Genomic DNA, 21,535 nt, shown 5'->3' on the forward strand with positions numbered 1-21,535 from the left:
GGAAGCTGCATCGGCAGCATTGAGTGACTCGTCTGGAGAGGGCACCTTTCATTGGGGGGGGGGGGGGGGGGTTAAATATGATATCATGCACAGGCAGGGCGCTGCTATTCTTAAACAAGGTGCGAGACCCATTTTGGATTTGTTCGCGTTCGAATCGCGTCTCTTACTCTTACAGTCCGGTCTGAGGTGCACATGACAGGCCTAAACGTGATAAAACAAGACATTTGCTTTCAAATATTTGCCAAGATACCTCACTGTCTTCTAGCTCCTTGAAGGTGATTGATCGCTCTGTTTCTGTGGAAAAATGTTTTCCTTCCAGACCACCCCCTTACTTTGCATTGCAGGTTCTATATCTAGAGAGAGCCCCCCTCCAGCATCACTCACTCAGCATGGGGGATCCCTCCTGAGCCGATAGGAGAGAGCAGCAGGCAGAGGCGAGACCTGACACCATCACTCACTGGGTGTGGGAGAGCCCCCCCCCCACCCCCCAGCTGACAGAAGAGAGCAGCAGGCAAAGGCGAGTAATCCGACAGAAGGTGAGCAGAACAGTTTGAATAGATAAAAAAGCAGATTTCACATCAGGAAATGTTTATTCGTGTGGGGAATCTACAGCAAAATGAGAGAAATCGAATTTCTAACACATGTTATGAATGAAACATACATTGCAAACCTTTTTTATGCAGAAGACGACTTCTGGAAGAAGAAATGTTTAGGAAATGTGTAGACATGTAAGCCTACAGGAGGAATTCATATATCATAAGGGGTCCCATCAACTCACCAACATACTCTGCCCTGATATTTCCACCATGGGACACTAAGAGGTCAAGACTGCCGCCCTTTCACCTCCAAGTGAGCTGCTCGGATTCTGGCCACCTTCACTCCTGACACTATCTACGTGGATCATGCAACCCTCTCTAACTTCCTGATCCCACAGCACCGCAGAGGCCTTCGGGATACTTGTATCCATGATGGAGAAGGTGTGCTGTTGAGCACTGTTGTGATAGCACACTGTTGTGTTCTAGGCACCCTGCACCTATGCACAGTGACACTGTGACTATATCACCAGTAGAGCTCTGCTGAGAGAGTCAGTGCACTGTATTAGCGTCTACATGGCATTCACTCGCGGAAGCGTCAGCAGTCCACTGCACTGCACTGCACTTCCACTGAGGCCCATTAGTACAGTCCACATGTAACATGTCAGTGCAGTCCTGCAATGCATGTCTGATCTCTTGAGAAATGCTGGGATGGGTCTCTTGTGGGTCTTGCAATGCTACTGAGATCAGCCTACATTGACCTACAGCATATGATGTCATTCTGCGGAAATCTGGAACCGCCCCACCATAAAGCACCATTTCTTTCCCCTTCTGCAACATAGTGGACACACATCAATCCTGGGAAATGAGTGTCTAAGAGCAGGTGGTGTGAAGACATGCTGGCATTACCCTATTTTAATAATAAATACATTGTCACACCGGCCTGCACACATCTGTGGCTGTCTGGTAACAGCACTAATGAGTTCCCTACTACCAGAGTAACATCATATTGCAGATGTAGTGGCCACAGTTACTTTCTGCTTCACAATTCTAAATCAAGGATCAATAGCGCCACCCTCTGAATTTGGGGTATTGCAGGCAAGCCAGATGTGCGAAACGCTTGTTTTGTAAAACTATTACTTTAGCAAATGTTAGCATGTCTAAGTATTGTAAATAATCAAAGCTACTATTACTCACTTGTTTGTTACTCAATTCATCGGTCTTAGAATATTGAATGGCTAAGCATTGGTGCACTCTGGCCACACATTACAGATGTGTTCAGACCTTTGGGTGGCACCCTGCAGTCCATTGGACAGGAGTGACTTCCTGCTTGACCCAGAGAAATTAGAATAAGTATCTGAGAAGGGCAAAGCCCCTCAGATCTGCTGCTTGAATCTTACGAAAGCAAGAGGTGCCATGCTGAGAAGTTTAATGTGCATTTCCTAAGGGCTGCACTCTGTAAACTGCACATTTTGCACCATCTTGAACTATAGCCCTGTGACTTACCTTGCTGTAAGAAGGACTAAAGAGTGGACACCCTGCAAGCTACAGGTTAACAGAGCCCACCTGGAACATCACCATCAAAGATCCACAACCCAGAGAACTTCCAGGGGATTTATAAGGGGTTTGTCCAAGTGGGTTGTGGGATATGAAGTCTTCAAATTTCAAGGACCATCATGGAGCTTTCAGACCCTTGGAGTGAGATTGAGACATTTTGAGACCATTTAAGGAACTTCATTAAGAAGTTCCAGGAGTTGGGAGAACGTTTAAACAACTTTGGAAAAAAGCTCCATAGGGGGACCGACCCAACCTGGCCAGCCAAGCCACTTGCCTCAACCTATAGCTGGCCTGCCATCCACGTTCCTCCCGCTGAAAAGCTTTGTAGGTCTGACTTCCAGAGTTTGACCGAGAGGAGGTGAAATCGGAGGCCGGAGAACCCTCACCAAATCTGGCCTGGTGAAGAGCAACAAGGGACCCCGCGAGAAAAAGCTCCAGAAAAGTTTCTAAGTCCGAAGTTAAAAACTGTGACCGGGACCTACCGCTAGTGGTAGCCGAGCAGAGGTCTATCATAGTCGGCCTGAAACATTGACTTTGAGCCAGTCTATCACAACCGGATATCCCAATAAGGCGCATTAAGTTTCTAAGAGCTAGATAATGCCAGCTATTTGAAAATTCATATCTCCTGTTCCCAAAATGGGATTTTTGTTCTTTGCATGTCATTTTAAAGATAACAATATTTGCTATTTTTATAAATTGGTGTCGGATTTTTATTATACATTGTCACTTAATTAGTTACTGAACTGATTTCATTGAATGCTTTACATGCCTGTCTTTGAAGTTAAGTCAGCCTGCTCACAGACAAGCTGCCAAGGGTTAAGCATAGGAATAATTTCTAAAACCTATTCTGAGCCCAATACTGTGTTAGTGGCCTTATTTCCAGTGGCAGATGCACATTTGCCCCATCTAATAATCCACGTTCTAACAGTCTTTCAATTTTACCCTGATTTCAAAGCAGATGAATATTGAAACACATTACATATAAGATCAATCATGCGGACATCCTGTCTGCCCTAAGTAAGTAAGTGGGAAACGCGATACACTGCAATACAGGGAAAGGATTAAGGAACAGAATATAGATTGTATTTGACACATTCATCACAGACTATCCAACCGCAAAAGTCACGGCATTTACTTAGTCCTGCTATTCTCTCTGGTCTCACTCTCCACCACACTTACAATTTGCTTTTCCAACAAATACATTTGCTTTGCAGTAAGGAAAGGAAACTAATTTCCTCTACTGCAGGGTAAGTTAGGGGGTTAGGCCGGGTAAGTATGTAGTAGACGTTTTACTGATAATCCTCATGTGCCTACATTTTGGCTACTGAGTTACTTTGGTTGAGGAAAGGGAAGAATTTCAACAGGCACCCATCCTTTTATAGAAGCCATGATGAAATATATCACTTGGCTAGAAAACTGTGGCACATGCAAAAATTATTTTTTCATATGTTTGGGAAGGCTGGGACAGAACTTAGGAAAGAATTTATAAATGCTTTGAGGAGATACAGTATATATTCCCGTGGAAGAACTGGAAGGTTTTTTTTAGAATTACGATAAAAAATTCAGCGGAACTTGCAAATTAAAGGGTTTTGGGCCAATTATCTTAATGGTACCATTGGTTTGTTCTGATATGTTGGGAGCCAGATATCCACGAATGCCACGATGGGCATATGATATGGGTCCGCGTTATATTCGCAGGCGGCGAAGCACCTGTGGTCCCTGCCTGAATAATAGGACTGAGAAGGTGTGGGAATAGTAAATCTTACTATTCCTTAGGTAATAGCGCCATCCAGTGCAAGTCGATGTAACGACTTGCGTTGTAACAACTGCATTGCAACTGCATCGCGATGTAGTCACTGCGATGTAAAGGATTATTCCTGTATATATGTGATTAGAGATATATGTCCACATGGCCGGGGTCGGAGGCAGGGCATGCTGCTACTAGTGCAGCACACAGTACTGCAGCATGGGTACAAGGGTCTTTCCAACCAGGAGCACAAGGGCTTTGTACTCATTATGGCTCATGTCACCCCTGCTTCACTACCACACATGAATGAGAAGGTAAAAAAATGTAAATGGTCTTGGGTAATTATTTACATCTGAAACTGGCTTACTGAGTCTGCTTTCTAAAGAGTGATAGGAGCTTATTTATCATTGTTAATGCGTCTAACTTGTGCCACACAAGGGGGTACAAGCACGATGCAACAAAAAAGCCAGATTTACCAAGTCACGCAAAGCCCCATTGAGAGACTTAGCAACGCAACACAGAGCTGATCGAGCAATGCATGCTTCAAAGTATACATTGCACAAAGCTGGAATACAGTATGGGTGGGTGAGATGTCATAAATCGTTCATTTCGAATATTTTGAAATTTCTAACATTCAGCAGAATCCACAAAATGATACCCAGCTGGCAGAAATGACTTCACTGATGCTGAATTGTTTGTTATGACTGCACAATCACAGAGTAAGAAACCTGCATGCAAACTGCTCTTTGACCCTTTCTCGCTCCGGAAATGGTTTAAAATGGTTAAAAATGTATACCAGTAGAGGGCTCTTAAAATTCACCTTCCGGGGAGAGAAGTGCGATGGAATATCGGTAAGGATGACATTTCTCTAAGGGAGAACTGTTTTGCTCATGGAGGAAAAACAAAAATAAATAACATTTGTCAATTTGCACTGTAAATTGAGGAGTCACATTGGGAGAATAGCATTTGGCACATGACATTCCTTGTAGTGCACGTAAAAGGCTATAAAAGGCACAGTATTTCAGACATCCTACTGGGAATGCTTGTGAATTCCATAACCCGCACATTTACACCCATGTGTAAGAGTACTTGTACCAGTGTAATCAGGCACAATGCATGGTGGAGGCAAAAGCATTCCCTTCCATTGTCCAATTAGGAGAAGAGAGCTAGGGCAGGATCCACAATAAATACCAAAAGTAGACGTATGTCTTATGTACTGTGAAGTGTGCAAGGCCAGGACATAAAAATGTCAAAAACAACTAAGGAGTGCTTATGTGAAACGTAACATACGTGAAAAACAAAAACAAAATCAAAGTGACAGGTTGTTTCAGGACCCCTACCTGGTTCAGGCAAAACTGGGATTTAGCATGTCCAATCCTAACAATCAGGAGGCAACAACCCTGTGGGCAAGAGTGACTGAATCCAACAGGGCAAGGCAAGTAACCTCTTGTTTAGAAGGACCCTCACTCACCACTAGTTGATGACATGCTTCATCCTCGGGTCCCCGCTGGGGTGGCCGAATGCCGCCCCAGCGTGCTACAACGCCTGAGTTACAGCGGAGCGGGTTGATGGTGAGTGTAATACTGATTTAACTCAAAAGAATGTGCAAAATATGTGAGTGCAAGGTTAAAAAATACAAGGTTGGAGCCCAAACAAAATATTTAATGCGGGCCAGCCCGTATTAGGGTTAAAAGCGTGAAAGTCGGACAACCAAGGGTTCTTTGTTAGGAGACCAGTGTCCTTAATTACAATATCTGGTCAACATGTTTCTGCTGTCAAAAAGCGGGATCGCACAGCATTCGTCAGGACCACACCTAAATGGCACTCTGGTGGTATGTACGCGCTAAGGTACACCCTCCTGTGAGGCACTTAATGTGAAAAATATAAAAATAAAATAGTGAAAAGGTAGTTAATCACGGATATTACCCGTGCCGGCACACTGTGGAGTACAGTAGCCAAAGATACAGGTTCGGAGAAAAACCTTGACTTCCTGGGTCAGAGCGGCGTGGGAAATATTCACACGGCGTCCTTTCTACGCTGGCGACTCCCCGCCCAGCACTTATGTTCAGGGACTGCCGTCTGCCCGAAAAGTCTTGTCCACAGGGTTGTTGCCTACGGATTGTTAGAATTGGACATGCTAAATCCCAGTTTTGCCTGAACCAGGTAGGGGTCCTGGAACAACCTGTCACTTTGATTTTGTTTTTGTTTTTCACGTATGTTACGTTTCACAAAAGCACTCCTTAGTTGTTTTTGATATACTTTATGGGGTACAGGAGTGTTTACTCGAGCCCTATCTCTCTTGTTGGTATATAGACATTGTAAAAATGACCTAGAATACTTGTACAGTGGGTCCGCATAGTAAAGGCGTGCATGTATGGCATAGATCAGTGCACAAGACAGATGTTTCACACAGGGCCTTCTCCAGGGCGGTGCAACTGGTGTTACTGCACAGGGCAATGACTTTGGTTGGGGGCGTCACGTTATTGTTTTAAAAGCACCTGCTGCCAGCTTTCCTGGCCTCCAGCAATTTTCAGGCAACAATAAAAATGTCAACGTAACTCCAGGATAAATGTTCTTCATAGAGAGAAATTAGAGGTTTGTCTAGTAGAAGTTTTCCAAAACTGTACCATGCAGATCACAAAGTGCGTAGAGTGTAAATAGGTCAGTGGATTCTTGCTTTTGTCTAAGGGATCCTTCATAGGTTGAGCCTAGACAGCGCATGCACGGTCTCAAGACCTACAGTAAACACTATACTGAGTGAAATCCCGCCTGCTGCTTGGGATTGGTTCACTCCTCCGCTACTCTTCTTTCCTGGCTCCTTATTACCCAACTACAGCTTACTTACGCTGCAGCTGGTTAGTTCTTCCCATAGGGACTATTTGGTATATTACCTGCTTATGATTCCCTATGGTGCCTGCTTAATGGTATGCTGTCCACATTACGAGTAAGAACACGCTGATTCATCTTGTGCTGGTGATCTGTTTTCTGTTTACATGATGCTTGTTATCGTTTAAATATGCTCAATTACGCCCCCTGCCTCCCCGGCTGCTCTGATTCGCGTGAATCCGGTGCTGTCTTAATTAATGAAACCTGCTTGGAAGCAGGCTTCTGTAATATCGTCAATGGACAGTGCCCAGTGACCACACTGGTCAGGCACTAGGACCAGCCCGAGGGAAGGCCGAGGGCGAGGAAAGGGAGGAGCTGGGGAACGAAAGGGCAGTTCACTGCTGACCATGAAGCATGTAAGATGCATGAATAAAGAAGCTCCCCACCTACAATGTTGTCTGCGTAGTTTATGGGCCTGCGCCGACACTACAACTGGTGACGAGGACTAATGACACCCTGCGCGTGTAATTCATAAGAAAACGCCCACCGAGTGCCCACCTCGGCGGCGAAATTGCAAGATCAAAGCGCCTACCGAGTGCCCACCTCGGCGGCGTGTGGCCCAAGGAAACGAAACCGCCCACCGAGTGCCCACCTCGGCGGCGAAGTTGCACTGTTTACAGCGCCTACCGAGTGCCCAACTCGGCGGCGTGTGCCCAGGGAGAACGCCCACCGAGTGCCCACCTCGGCGGCGAACGACGACCAAGCGGAAGACGAAGTCCGGCTTGCAACGCCCACCGAGTGCCCACCTCGGCGGCGAAAGCGGATCAGCAGGTCGCCCACCGAGTGCCCACCTCGGCGGCGACAAAGTGGCGTGACGCGGAACAGAAGAGTGCCTACCGAGTGCCCTCCTCGGCGGCGGAAGCGTGGCAAGGCAACCACCCACCGAGTGCCCACCTCGGCGGTGGAAGAGGAAGAAGACTGCCTCCTTACCTCCTTTGTGTCTTCAGCAGCGGAGCCCGACGCCGGTAAGTGGAAATCACCGACCAAGCCAGGTTCCCGGTGGAAAATTGAAAAATCGGCCGAAATCCCGCCAGAAACGAGATTCCCGGTGGCCATTTTGAAGTCAGGCAGCCTCGACCAATCCCCTGCGAGGGATTGCCGGCTGCCATTTTGAAGTCAGGCACGGGGCCTGATGCAGTAAACAAACACTGGCGAGTGCAACAAAGACTACAAACAAGCACTGGCGAGTGCAACGAGGATACTAAACAAGCACTGGCGAGTGCAGCAGATACTACAAACAAGCACTGGGGAGTGCAACGACCACAAATTATTTTGGGGGAAAGAAGTACTCTATTGGATTATCTGAAGGGAGGTGGGCGTAAAATTAATGGACTTTATAAAATCCTTATGGAAAGTTCCCCAGATGACATGCTTAAGATCGAGGCAGCCTGTGCTGAGAAATTGGTGGACCCAGAGATTGATTTAGATAGAGCTCTTACTTTTGATAAGAGATTTCTGCGCTCCTCTAACCTTAAAGCTCAACATTTTAAAACCCTATTTAATTTGTACTATACTCCATCTAAGTTGTTTGAGTGGGGGATGAGGGCTGATAGCAATTGCCCCAGATGTGGCAGAGGCTCTGCAGACATTGTTCATATGTTCTATGGTTGCGAGAAACTCAACCCTATTAAAACGGAGATATTGGCTTTCTTAGAGGGGCTCCTAGAAGTTAAAATTACCTTATCCCCAACCCTATTCATTTTTGGATGTGATATTAATTTAAAATTAAGGATTGAGGAGGAAGCTTTAATTTTTATAGCAGTAGCAGTACTACGGATATTAATAACAGCTGCTTGGAAAGATGTAGAGGCCCCAACATTTCAAATGTGGATATGTAGGCTGTTGGGCATCCATAACATCGAGGGTGCCCTATACGAGCACAAGGGTTTAAAAACAAGAGAGATGGGGTTACGACTGTGGGCACCAGTGGCCAGATGGAGAACTATAAGGATGAGTGGTCAGGGGAATGTGAGCCAAAGTACTGGTTAAGATTTAAAAGGACTCAACTATGAAAGCTTTTCTCCCATTGGATTTTATGTTTTATTTTACACATGTTTATAATTGTTTAGGCTTACTATTTCTTCGCTATGTAGTATGTTCAAATCTGGAAACAAATGGATTTTGTCTTGTATAATGTATACACGTACTCTAATAAAAATAAATATAAAAAAAAAGGAGTGCAACGGCGTTAGCAAACAAGCACTGGCGAGTGCAACAAAATCTACAAACAAGCACAGGCGAGTGCAACGAGGATACCAAACAAGCACTGGCGAGTGCAACGGATACTACAAAAAAGCACTGGCAAGTGCAACGAGGATAGCAAACCAACACTGGCGAGTGCAACAAAGTCTACAAACAAGCACTGGCGAGTGCAACGAGAACGGACAGGAGAGTGAACGCAGACTGAAAAAGGCGTCTGGAACTACTACCAAACAATGGTTGATCCTGCCCCTGAGAGCATGTCACGAGCATCTCTCCTGCGGCTCCCCGAGCCGCTCATTCTTGAATCGGGCAGGAGTATGAGCCTGCGGTGGCAAGAATGAATAGAAGACTTTGATGATTTCATGAAAGCCTCCAAGATAACTGTTGGACAGGCCACACGAAGGGCCGCTCTCCCCCGGCTCAACCAGGCCCGAGCCCAGTCACGCAAGTACCACACACCACCATTGCACGTCCTCCGTCCCCTCAGGGACCCCTGCCCCCGAGCACGTTAACCTCGTGGATCCGATCCACTGCCGGCCCACGCGCCCAGCCCGGGCCGCCATCTTGGACACTTCACCACGAGGCCGCCTGGCCCCCGATCGACCTCAACCCGGGGCCTAGCCCGGCCTCAGACATTCCGGCACCACCCTCCACCCAGGAGGTGAGCGGGCTACTTGGCAAGTCAATGGGAGGAAGAGGTGCCGATGGCTCTCCCCCGCCCAGTGCCGCTCGCCCATCGCCTCCCCGGGCGCTGGCTCCACCCCCCTGCTGGGTGTCTGGACTCCCTCATCCCGGACCTCCCGACCTCCAAGTGCGAGGGTCCGGACATCAAAGCACACCAGCCCTATAACTGGGGCAGCTCCAGAGCAGGAAGGCAGTTGTATCTTGGAGTCGAGAGACGTAAAGAGGAACTCATCCTGGACGGACTACTGGCGCTGCCATAGCTCTGTCCTGTGCACCATCGTCCTGCCTGTTGGCGCTGCCACAGCCGTCGTAACCTTCATCCTTCATCGCCGTCGGGATCTGCTGGCGTGGCCGCGGACCGTTGTAACCGTCATCTTCCACCGGGACCTGCAGGCTCCGCCGCGGACCGTCGTCCTTTCTTCATCCATCTCGGGACCTGCTTGGCTCCTCCACGGCCCGATCATCTAGAACGCCGAGCTCGAGGATTGAGAGCTATTTTGTACTCATTGGTAACTAAGACTGTCCCGCTACCCCTTTCCTCAACCAAAGACTAGAATCGAGGGGACCCCTGAGTCCAGACCTCCTTGTATCATACCAACGTAACCTAAGAATTGCATATAAAGTCTCGTTAACCTTCAATCTTGTGTGGTGTCCGTCTGTGGGGGGGAAGTTACTTGTCTGTACAGTCGTTGGAGACGGCTCTCCCTGGAGACCTCTCCCCGTAATCTCGGCCGACCCTCCCGGTCCGTCTAACATTGGTGGCCAGCGGCGCGATCCGAATCACCGCATAACGTACAGAGAGTAGCTCACCCCACAACGAACCACAATGACAACTAAAGAGAGCGGATCAACTGAGAAGTTCCAAATGGAAAAACTAGAGGAGTACAGCCATCGTGAACTAAAGCAGTTCTGCATCGAACTAGGTATCGCTACCACCGGACTAAGCACCAAGGACGATTTTAAGCATGCCCTAGAATCTTGGGCAGAGACCGGGGATACCGAAGCCCCTGAGCAAAGCACCGCGAAAAAAACCAACACGGCCCCTGAAGAGCAAAGAACCGGCCTCTCGCAAGACGAAATCCAAGAAAGAGAAAAAACCCGACTACACGAGCTAGAAATGGCCCGACTCAAGATGGACGTAGAACTCAAGTTGGCCGAACAAAAAATAAACTTAGAGCACCTACGTATCCGAGAAGAAAGAGAGGAGAAACAGAGACAAAGGGAGCTCGAGGAAAAGAAACTAGCGTACGAGCACGAACGGAACCTAGCCGAGATCAACCTGCGCAAGCAGAATAAAGAATTAGGGGTGCCCGAGAGACCACACACCCCAGGGACCACGGAGAAAAAAGTACACATCCCCAAGGATGTTGTCCAAGAATATTTTCGAGAGGACGACATCCAGCAATGGTTTAAGGCCTATGAAATCGCTATGACTGCGCACCGGATCGATAGAAACGATTGGGGAGCCGGCCTATGGGGCAGATTCCTCAATGAGGGCCGCGATACCCTGTTACAGCTCCCAGACCACCAGATGACCTCCTACGACCATATGAAAGCGGCCCTCCTCACCCGCTATGGCCTCACGCCCGAGATGTACCGTCAGAGGTTCCGAGACTGCACACGCATCCCGGGTACAACTTGGGTGGACTATGTAACGTACTTTAGCCGAGCTTTCGAAGGCTGGATCAGAGGGAACAACGTCACGACCTACGAGCAGCTGTTCAATCTGATGGTATGGGAGCATCTGTCCAACAATTGCTTCATTGAACTACGCCAACACCTCCTCGACAGCAAGTTAACCGATCCCCGGCAGCTCGCAGCCGAAGCTGACCGGTGGGAGATCACCAGAGTGGGCCGGAATGGGTCCTACGAGCAGAACAGGAACAACAATGGTCACCACCGACCCAGAGGAGGAGGAGGGGGCCAAGGACGAGGAAGAGACAACACTCCGGCCGCCCCCGCTACCAGCACCACCCCCCCGGCCAACCGGGGCAGCACCCCGGCGCGACCGGGGTACAGAGCCAATGTCACGTGTCACCGATGCCAACGAATCGGCCACTATGCAAACGACCCAAGCTGCCCGCAGTATCAGAGTCCAAAACCCCGCCATGTGGCCGCCGCGGCCCTAGGGGAAGAACAGATCTCCGAAGAACAAGAAACAGACGAGCAAGAGTATCAAGAGTGGGAGCCAGCCGCCATGACTCTCGCGTGCTTAGGGGGAAGAGACATGGTCCCGCGGGTCCCCCTACCCGCTAACACCCAGAAGTACAGCCAATGGGTGAGCATCAATGGACAACGGGCCGAAGCCCTTCGGGACACCGGGGCCAGTGTGACAGCCGTCCGCTGTCACCTGGTGACCCCGGAACAATATCTACCGAACATTCTCTGCCCTGTGCGATCAGCCGACAACTCGGAAAGTCTGTGTCGGATGGCCTGCGTCCCCTTTGAGTGGGGAGGGGTCTCCGGCATGTTGAAGGTGACGGTCCGAGACGACGCCCCCGTGGACTGCCTCCTCGGAAATGACCTGGAGAGCTCCCCGTGGGCAGCCGTGGAGCAAAAAGAACACTTGGGGATGTTGGGCGTCCCGGACTGGGCGTGCGTCACCACCCGGTCCATGGCCGCCCGTGCCAATCATCACCCGGAAGAACCCGAATGGCCGGCGCCACCGCCTCCGGTCGCCCCAGCCGAGACCCCCGACCATGACACCCCCCTCGAACCTGCTCAACCTTCCGACCTCGCTAACCTTGACCAGTGGGCCCAAGAGGGGGGACCCACACAAGAACAATTTCGCCAGGAACAGAAGACCTGTCCCTCCCTCGAGGGACTCCGCCAACAAGCGCTCGCCCAAAGCGCAGGGGATACCTCCGGAACTCATTGGGTCTACTGGGACAATGATCTGTTGTACAGCGAGCAACGAATCGCCGAGCTGGGGGCCAACCGAGTACTAGTAGTGCCCCTCCGCTTTAGAGACTTCCTGCTAAACCTGGCCCACGATGTCCCCCTGGCAGGGCACCTGGGACAAGATAAAACCTACAGTCGCCTAGTGACCCACTTCTTCTGGCCCAAAATGAGAAACGATGTGCACCAGCATTGCCGATCTTGCCCCACGTGCCAAGCCAGTGGGAAGAGCGGCCGCAAACTAAAGGCCCCCTTGCAACCTTTTCCAGTAGTCACGACCCCATTTGAGAGGGTCGGAATAGACATTGTGGGACCCCTGGACCCGCGTACAAAACAAGGCCATCGCTTCATTCTGGTGCTAGTGGACCACGCCACCCGCTACCCTGAGGCTGTTCCTCTCCGGACCGTGACAGCCCCAGTGGTCGGCCGGGCCCTGATGGGGATCTTCTCCCGTGTGGGGTTTCCCCGAGAAGTCGTCAGCGACAGAGGCACGAACTTTATCTCTAAATACATGAAATCCCTCTGGCAACAGTGTGGGGTCACCTACCGATTCACGACCCCCTATCACCCCCAAGGGAACGGACTTGTTGAGCGGTTCAACCGCACGCTAAAAGGGATGATCGGGGGATTGGAAGAGCCCCTCCGTCGCCAGTGGGATGTGCTGCTGCCGTGCCTCCTCTTCGCCTACCGAGAGGTCCCACAGAAATCCCTAGGCTTCAGCCCATTCGAACTGCTATATGGGCACCCAGTGCGGGGGCCGCTCAGCCTGATCAAAGAAGGCTGGGAGATGCCTCCGGCCAAGAGCCCTCCAGATGTCTTCCGGTACCTCCTCACCCTCCGCAACCAGTCCCGGCGGTTCAGAGACCTAGCAAAAGCCAACCTAGAGGCCAGTCAAGAGGACATGAAAAAATGGTATGACCAGAACGCCTCATCCATTGAATTCGAGCCGGGGCAACAGGTATGGGTAATGTCCCCCACGGAGCCATGCGCTCTCCAAGACAAATGGACGGGACCCTTCAAGGTAATCGAGCGCAAGGGTCCTGCCACCTATCTGATCGATATGGAGTCCTCCCGGAACCCACTCCGAGTCCTCAACACCAACAGACTGAAACCCCACTTTGCACGAACAGAACTCAGCCTACTGATGGCCACAGACAATGGGGTTGAAGACGACTCCGAGCCTCTCCCTGACCTCCTGCGGACCCAAGAGCAAGACGGCTCCGTGGATGGGGTCCGACTCTCGGAGACCCTCACCGGAGAACAACGCCAAGAGTGCCAAGCCCTCCTGTCACGGTTCGCCAGTCTGTTCTCCCTCACCCCAGGTGTCACTTCCTGGTGTGTGCACGATGTGGACACCGGAGACAGCCCTCCTATCCGCCACCGGGCCTACCGCGTACCTGATCGGGTACGGGCCTGCATCCAGGCGGAAGTGGCTAAGATGCTCACGCTCGGGGTCATCGAGCCCTCGGACAGTCCATGGGCCAGCCCGGTCGTACTGGTCCCCAAAGCAGCCGCCCCCGGAACCACACCAGAACTCCGGTTCTGCGTCGACTACCGGGGCCTGAATGAAGTCACCAGAACGGACGCACATCCCATCCCCCGGGCAGATGAACTGGTCGACCGAATGGGAGCTGCCCGCTACCTCAGCATCTTCGACCTGACAGCAGGTTATTGGCAGATCGGCCTCACACCCCGAGCACAAGAACGTTCTGCCTTCTCCACCCCCGATGGCCACTACCATTTTACGGTCATGCCCTTCGGCATGAAGAATGCCCCAGCGACTTTCCAGCGGCTCGTCAATCAGGTCCTGGCGGGACTCGAAGGGTTCAGCGCCGCCTACCTAGACGACATCGCTGTGTACAGCCACCATTGGACCGAGCACCTCCACCACCTCCGAGCAGTGCTGCAAGCCCTTCAGCGAGCTGGCCTCACGATCAAGGCCAGCAAGTGTCAAATTGGACAAGGATCTGTGACCTACCTCGGACACCAGGTGGGAAGCGGCCTAGTGGCCCCTCTACAGCTGAAAATTGCCGCCATCCAGGACTGGCAGCCCCCTATCACCCAAACCGAGGTACGAGCCTTCCTGGGCCTCACGGGCTATTACCGAAGGTTCGTGAAAGACTATGGTACCATAGTGGGGCCTCTCACCGAACTCACGTCAAAGAATCAGCCCAAGAAGGTGAACTGGACCCCAGAGTGTCAAGCGGCATTCGAACAGTTGAAGGCCGCCATGTGTTCCGCTCCTGTGCTCCAGGCCCCAGACTACAGCCGGGAGTTCGTCGTCCAGACGGACGCCTCCGACCAGGGCATTGGGGCGGTCCTGTCTCAAGTAAACACCGAAGGCCTTGATCAACCGGTGGCCTTCATCAGCCGGAGACTCCTACCACGGGAGCAACGCTGGAGCACCATAGAGAGGGAAGCCTTCGCTGTGGTATGGGCCCTCAAGAAGCTCCGGCCCTACCTTTTTGGCACCCACTTTCGGGTGCAGACCGACCACCGACCCCTGCAGTGGCTGATGCATATGCGGGGGGAAAACCCAAAGTTGCTACGCTGGTCCATCTCCTTGCAAGGTATGGACTTCACAGTCGAACACCGGCCTGGGTCAGACCACGCCAACGCGGATGGCCTGTCCCGGTTTTTCCGCCTCGACGAGGAGAGTCCCCAGGAGGATGGGTAACTCTCCCCGCCTTCAGCTGGGGGGGACGCATGTTGGACAGGCCACACGAAGGGCCGCTCTCCCCCGGCTCAACCAGGCCCGAGCCCAGTCACGCAAGTACCACACACCACCATTGCACGTCCTCCGTCCCCTCAGGGACCCCTGCCCCCGAGCACGTTAACCTCGTGGATCCGATCCACTGCCGGCCCACGCGCCCAGCCCGGGCCGCCATCTTGGACACTTCACCACGAGGCCGCCTGGCCCCCGATCGACCTCAACCCGGGGCCTAGCCCGGCCTCAGACATTCCGGCACCACCCTCCACCCAGGAGGTGAGCGGGCTACTTGGCAAGTCAATGGGAGGAAGAGGTGCCGATGGCTCTCCCCCGCCCAGTGCCGCTCGCCCATCGCCTCCCCGGGCGCTGGCTCCACCCCCCTGCTGGGTGTCTGGACTCCCTCATCCCGGACCTCCCGACCTCCAAGTGCGAGGGTCCGGACATCAAAGCACACCAGCCCTATAACTGGGGCAGCTCCAGAGCAGGAAGGCAGTTGTATCTTGGAGTCGAGAGACGTAAAGAGGAAGGATCCTCAAAGAACTGCCAGAAGAATCCGTGGCATCCTACACTAAAGCACAGGAAGCCCTGGACGGTAAATTCCTGCACAAACGGAATGTCAACTATGAACGGTACACTTTCAACCAGGCAGCGCAAGAGAGAGGTGAACGAATGGAGGCATTCGTGACTTGTCTGAACTGCCTAGCAAAGCACTGCGAGTTTGCGAGTTTGACGACTTCTCGAAGGAAGACGCTCTGCGACTAAGAGTCAATAGAAGGATGCCTCTCCGAACCACTGAGACGCAAGCTACTGAGGAAAAGTTACACACTAGTGGAAAATTGTGCACATGACGAGAATAGAGGAACAAGCTGACGAGCATGCAGAGCATGGAGAGTGGGTAAAGCGAGCGATCGGAACAAGTCTTCAGGATGCAGTCTCGACGTTAACATCGACAGTCCCCACCACGTGATCGCTCGTCCCGGTTCAAGAAACACCATCACCAGTCTCATAGAGGGCACAAAGACACGAGATACACGAAAGGACGCTCGGACAAGCACAACAAATGCTACCGATGTGGCTACGACTTCCCACATGCAGACGCATGCCCAGCGCTGGGAGAACAATGCCGGAAATGTGGGAGAGACAATCACTTCGAAAGCATGTGTCGGGCAGTGTTAAAGGGTGATCACAAGGGAAGCCACCGACGACATCTGAATCCAAACAACCGTCATCAGGTCAGGGCTGTTGGAAACAAACGCGACTCGTCCTCCGGGTCGTCACAATCAAGCGGCCGCTCTTGCAGGGCGTGTCAGTCTCGGCGATCATCCTCAAGAGACTCCCGATCTCCGTCACCAGCTCCTCCACCTGCTCCCCGGAAAGAATACCTCTATCGGGTGGCAGACCTGGACCAACTCAAAGAATACCCGCGTCTAGACATCAACGTTGGCTCCCACCCCACCCAGTTTGTGCTCGATAGTGGGGCAACGCTAAACTATCTACCCGTAGCGGAATACCACCGGATGAATCCACCGGCCGAACTAAGGGAGGCCCATGTGCAAGTATATACGTGGAGGGCTGAAAAGCCACTGACGTGCCTTGGAAAGTTCGAAACTGACCTTTCATACGAAGACCGTACAATACCAGAGTACATCCACGTCATTGAAGGGCCCAAAGCAGACTGTCTCCTGAGCCTGGCAACTGCCGAACGGCTGAAACTGGTGGATATCCTGTTCAGAGTCACTGACAAACTAGCACTCATCCGGAAATTCCCAAAGTTGTTCCACGGCCTAGGAAAACTGAAGAATTGTCAAATAAAACCCAACATAGATGAACAAGTCACGCCGGTGGCACAACACCACTGAAAAATTCCATTTCATCTACAAGAAGCTGTGGAGAAGGAACTCAGAGACTTGCTAGAAGCAGACATCATCAAGAGAACTGAGGGGCCGACCCCGTGGGTCTCCCCGTGGTGGTCCCACAGAAAGGAGAAACTGGCCGAGTTCGTCTGTGTGCAGACATGAGGGCGCCCAACACGGCCATCGAAAGAGAGAGACATCCTGGCCCACACATCAGCGACATGATCACGTCCCTCAACGGAGCAAAGATCTTCTCAAAACTGGGCCTAAACAAAGGGTACCATCAGCTAGAGTTGCATGAAAGGTCGAGATACAGCACGACGTTCTCGACACATCTTGGACTATTCAGATATAAGAGGCTAAGCTTCGGAGTGTCATCAGCGGCAGAAATATTTCAAGAGGCAATCAGGCGAACAATTAGTCACATTCACCAGGTCCTGAACCACAGTGATGACATGCTCGTATATGGAGCAACGACAGCTGAACACAACAAAGCGCTGAATCAGGTCTGTCAAGCACTGATGGATGCAAACCTCACACTCAACGAAGCTAAATGTGAACTGCACAAACCAACGCTAAAATTTTTCGGACACCTATTCTCTAGAAGCGGAATGAAACCAGACCCAGAAAAAGTAGCAGCACTAAATGACACGCCAAGCCCGAAGGACGTTGGCGACATACGATCCTTCCTAGGCATGGCCAGCTACTGCTCCAGGTATATTCCCGACTATGCCACATTAAGCTACCCGGTACGGAAGCTCACCAAACAAGGGCAACCTTTCCAGTGGTCCACCCAGTGTGAAGGGGCATTTCGGGAAATAAAGAGAACGGTCGAGTCGGCAAAGAACCTAGCGTATTTCGACCCAACAATGAAGACGGAGATAATGGTAGATGCTAGTCCAGTAGGATTAGGAGCCATCCTAGCACAGTATGACAAGGAAGGAGACCAAAGACACATAGTAGCGTATGCTAGCAGAAGCCTGACGGACACAGAGAGGGCCTACTCGCAGCCAGAAAAAGAAAGCCTGGCAGTCGTCTGGGCATGTGAACACTGCCACATCTTCATCTTTGGAAAAAACTTCACGCTCATAACCGACCACCAGGCCCTAATCACAATTTTCGGAAACCCGAAAGCAAAAATGCCACCAAGAATAGAGAGATGGGGCCTAAGATTGCAAGAATACACATACACCATCATCCACAAGCCAGGCAAGGACGCAAACCCGGCAGACTACATGTCACGACACCCCATTAAAGACAACAAACCAGCACAATCCATCGCAGATGAATACATTCACTTCGTAGTCAATCAAGCGAGGCCTCCGGCTGTCCCACTGGAGGCCATCTGTAAAGCAACACAAACGGATGCCACCTTGCAAGAGGTGAAGCACATGATCCAAACAAACGGCTGGAGACACAAGTCAAGCACTGGCCACGACAACACGGACATAGCGGCATTCAAACATTTTCATGAAGAACTGTCCATAGCCGCCAACGGACTCATCTTACGAGACACAAGAATAGTAATACCACGACAACTCAGGCAAGGGGTTGTCAACTTAGCACATGAGAGACATTGAGGTGTGGTAGCTACAAAAAGAGCACTCCGCGAAAGGGTCTGGTTCCCAACACTAGATCAGATGGTGGAGGCGACTTTGAAGGACTGTCCGCAATGCCAACTCGTCAGTCGTCCAGACCCCCCCGCACCGCTACAAATGTCCCCACTACCGGAGGGCGTAAGGCAACATATTGCCATCGATTTCTTTGGGCCAATCAAATCGGGCCAATATGTCCTAGTCATCATGGACGAATACTCCAGATTCCCCATCGCACAACTGCGCGCCTCCACGAAAGCATCCAGCGCCATACCCATCCTTGAAGAAGTGTTTGCCGCCTGTGGAATTCCCCTAGTGGTGAAGTCGGACAATGGACCACCTTTCAATAGCCATGACTTTGCAGAGTTCGCCCAACACCTCAACCTTGCACACCGCAATATCATGCCACTATGGCCACAAGCCAACGGAATGATTGAACGCTTCATGGCCACGATCAAGAGGACCCTCCAGCAAGCAGAACTCACCGGAAAACGCCCACAGACAACACTCGATGAGGTACTGAGGGCCTATCGAAACACGCCTCATTCCACCACGGGCAAATGTCCTGCCACCATCATGCTAGGACGTCCAGTGCGCACCAGAATACCAATGATGAACTTGAACACGTCAGAACTGGATTCCGACTCTGAACACGAAGAGATCGCAGCAAGAGACAACGAAAAGAAGGAAAAGATGAAACAATACGCCGATGAGCGACGTCACGCGGCTCTCCCCGCAAATAAAAGAAGGAGACTGGGTGTTAGCAAGACAAGAGCAGCACAGGAAGACAGATTGCAGATATAATTAAGTCCCACTCAAAGTGATCCAACAAAAGGGAACCATGATCACCGCGGAGACCGAAGGAAAGAGACTCACCAGAAATGTGACGTACTTCAAAAAGTGCGGACCCACCGTCAACAGGTTGCTGGACAATCCCAAACTGGAGCCGGAAGACCACGAGACACCGACAACCAACGCCCCAGTACCAAAGGGGATCGCTGATGGGAATGAGAACAATAACCCCGATCCTCAAGCACGCCCCAGACGCATGATTACGAAACCGTCGCGTCTGATCGAAGAACATGAAAGAAACGAACTACTAACGTGAACATTGACCAAGAACCTGTCATTGTGTCATCCTCCACCGAGGGGGGAGGTGTAATATCGTCAATGGACAGTGCCCAGTGACCACACTGGTCAGGAACTAGGACCAGCCCGAGGGAAGGCCGAGGGCGAGGAAAGGGAGGACCTGGGGAACGAAAGGGCAGTTCACTGCTGACCACGAGGCATGTAAGATGCATGAATAAAGAAGCTCCCTACCTACAATGTTGTCTGCGTAGTTTATGGGCCTGCGCCGACACTACAGCTTCCTCCTTTGTTCCCTCTTCCTCCCCCATCTATGCCCTTCGTGTGGCGTGACAAATGGAGGAATGCACACACATTAGTGCACATGAAAATGCTTTAGGGTGCCATGTCCATGGGGGGGTGCTTCTTCTCATGTGGTGGCACACCACAAGCATCCTCTGTGTGGCACCCTTTCAAACCCTCTCAGCTCCCTCTCGCTCCATGCGTGTAAAACGCGGGTAGTTCTAAGTACCCGGCGTGTGCACTGCTCCATGTGCTTGTTTATTTTACAATTTTTTATTTCTCGCCGTTTCTACAGATCTCTAATTGTTTCTTTCTTTTTTCCATGTGTTTCCTCTATTTTATAATATCTATCAGTGTACCTCTGTGTTTCTTTTCTTTCCAGTGATAATACAATGTTCCATTCACATGTAATCACTAACTCCGATCTCACTGGCACTGATATGCTAAAGACAGAGGGCGGGCGCATTGTCATTCGAAAGGGGGTAATCAGCCTCAATCGGAATGACAATGGGCCTTCCCTCTGTCTTTGCGAGCTCAAGGCGGTGGGGGCTGCTGCAGCCCCTGGAGTTCACAGAGAAGTCTGAGCAGCCCCTGGAATCTAATGAAAAAAAGTGATTGTTTTTAAGTCGGACTATTCTTGCCGTCCCGGGATGCTTTTTTGAAAGTAAGAAGTAGGGGAATGGACTGAAATAATTTTTAGAAGTAGGGGCACGCCGTGCCCTTCCGTTCCCGCCCACTTCTACCACTGCTGCCAACCATTAATAAAGCAAGGAGCAGAGTTTACAACTCCCTTGTGTGGGGGCGGTTGGGGTGGGGGTGACTTAGGAGCATGTTGGGGTACATGCTCGTGGTGGGGCGTTTCCACGGGTTCTGCATGGGCTGTACATTTCCGGTTACACTTTGAAAATATCCCCCTCTCTCTCACACATGAACACACACACATTTTCTCAAAGACATTTTAAACTTTTTCTCAAGTTGTCTATCACACACATTCTCACGCACACGTTCTCTCAAACACACGCACCCAAGTTCTCTCACGCACATATTTCTCTCACCCATTTCTCACACATGCTTTCTGATGGGTTCCCTTCTCTCACAGACTCTGTTTAACACTCTCTCTCTGACTCGCCTCCCTCATGCACACTCTCAGTCTGCCCTGTCTGTGCGTTGCATCCCTTGTGACCTTGGACATATTAAACGGGTGCAGCACAGGGGCTGCTTTAATTAACATCATAATTCATATTACAGTTGCATTTAGGACATATTAGGCTTGTTATGACAGGATAAACTTTAGCTGGTGGTAAAAGTGCAGAATATCAATCAGGGTATAGAAAATGTACTTCTGTCTAACACAGAAGTTGACACAAGGCAGCTGGTATGATATAACAAGCATTTGCAAAGCAATAGGTCTCGCATTTGCAAGAGTTTGAACTATTGCCTTTTTAAATGACAATGTCTCTTATTTATGAGTTGCTTTTGAACACATAAATAAAATGCATTGT

The 21,535-nt window shown here is 50.9% G+C and overlaps 1 protein-coding gene across 1 annotated transcript in view; it reads left to right on the plus strand.

Moving 5' to 3' along the window:
* The first annotated feature begins 377 nt into the window (after positions 1 to 377).
* LOC147726104 (uncharacterized) overlaps positions 378 to 21,535 on the plus strand; it is a 64,066-nt gene continuing 42,908 nt past the window's right edge. The window contains exon 1 of the mRNA XM_086960209.1: positions 378 to 536. The gene's annotated coding sequence lies outside the window, so the exon portion shown is untranslated. The remainder of the gene's footprint in view (positions 537 to 21,535) is intronic.

The sequence above is a fragment of the Lissotriton vulgaris genome, chromosome 3_1 (assembly GCF_964263255.1).
Source record: "Lissotriton vulgaris chromosome 3_1, aLisVul1.2, whole genome shotgun sequence".
Lineage (NCBI taxonomy): Eukaryota > Metazoa > Chordata > Amphibia > Caudata > Salamandridae > Lissotriton > Lissotriton vulgaris.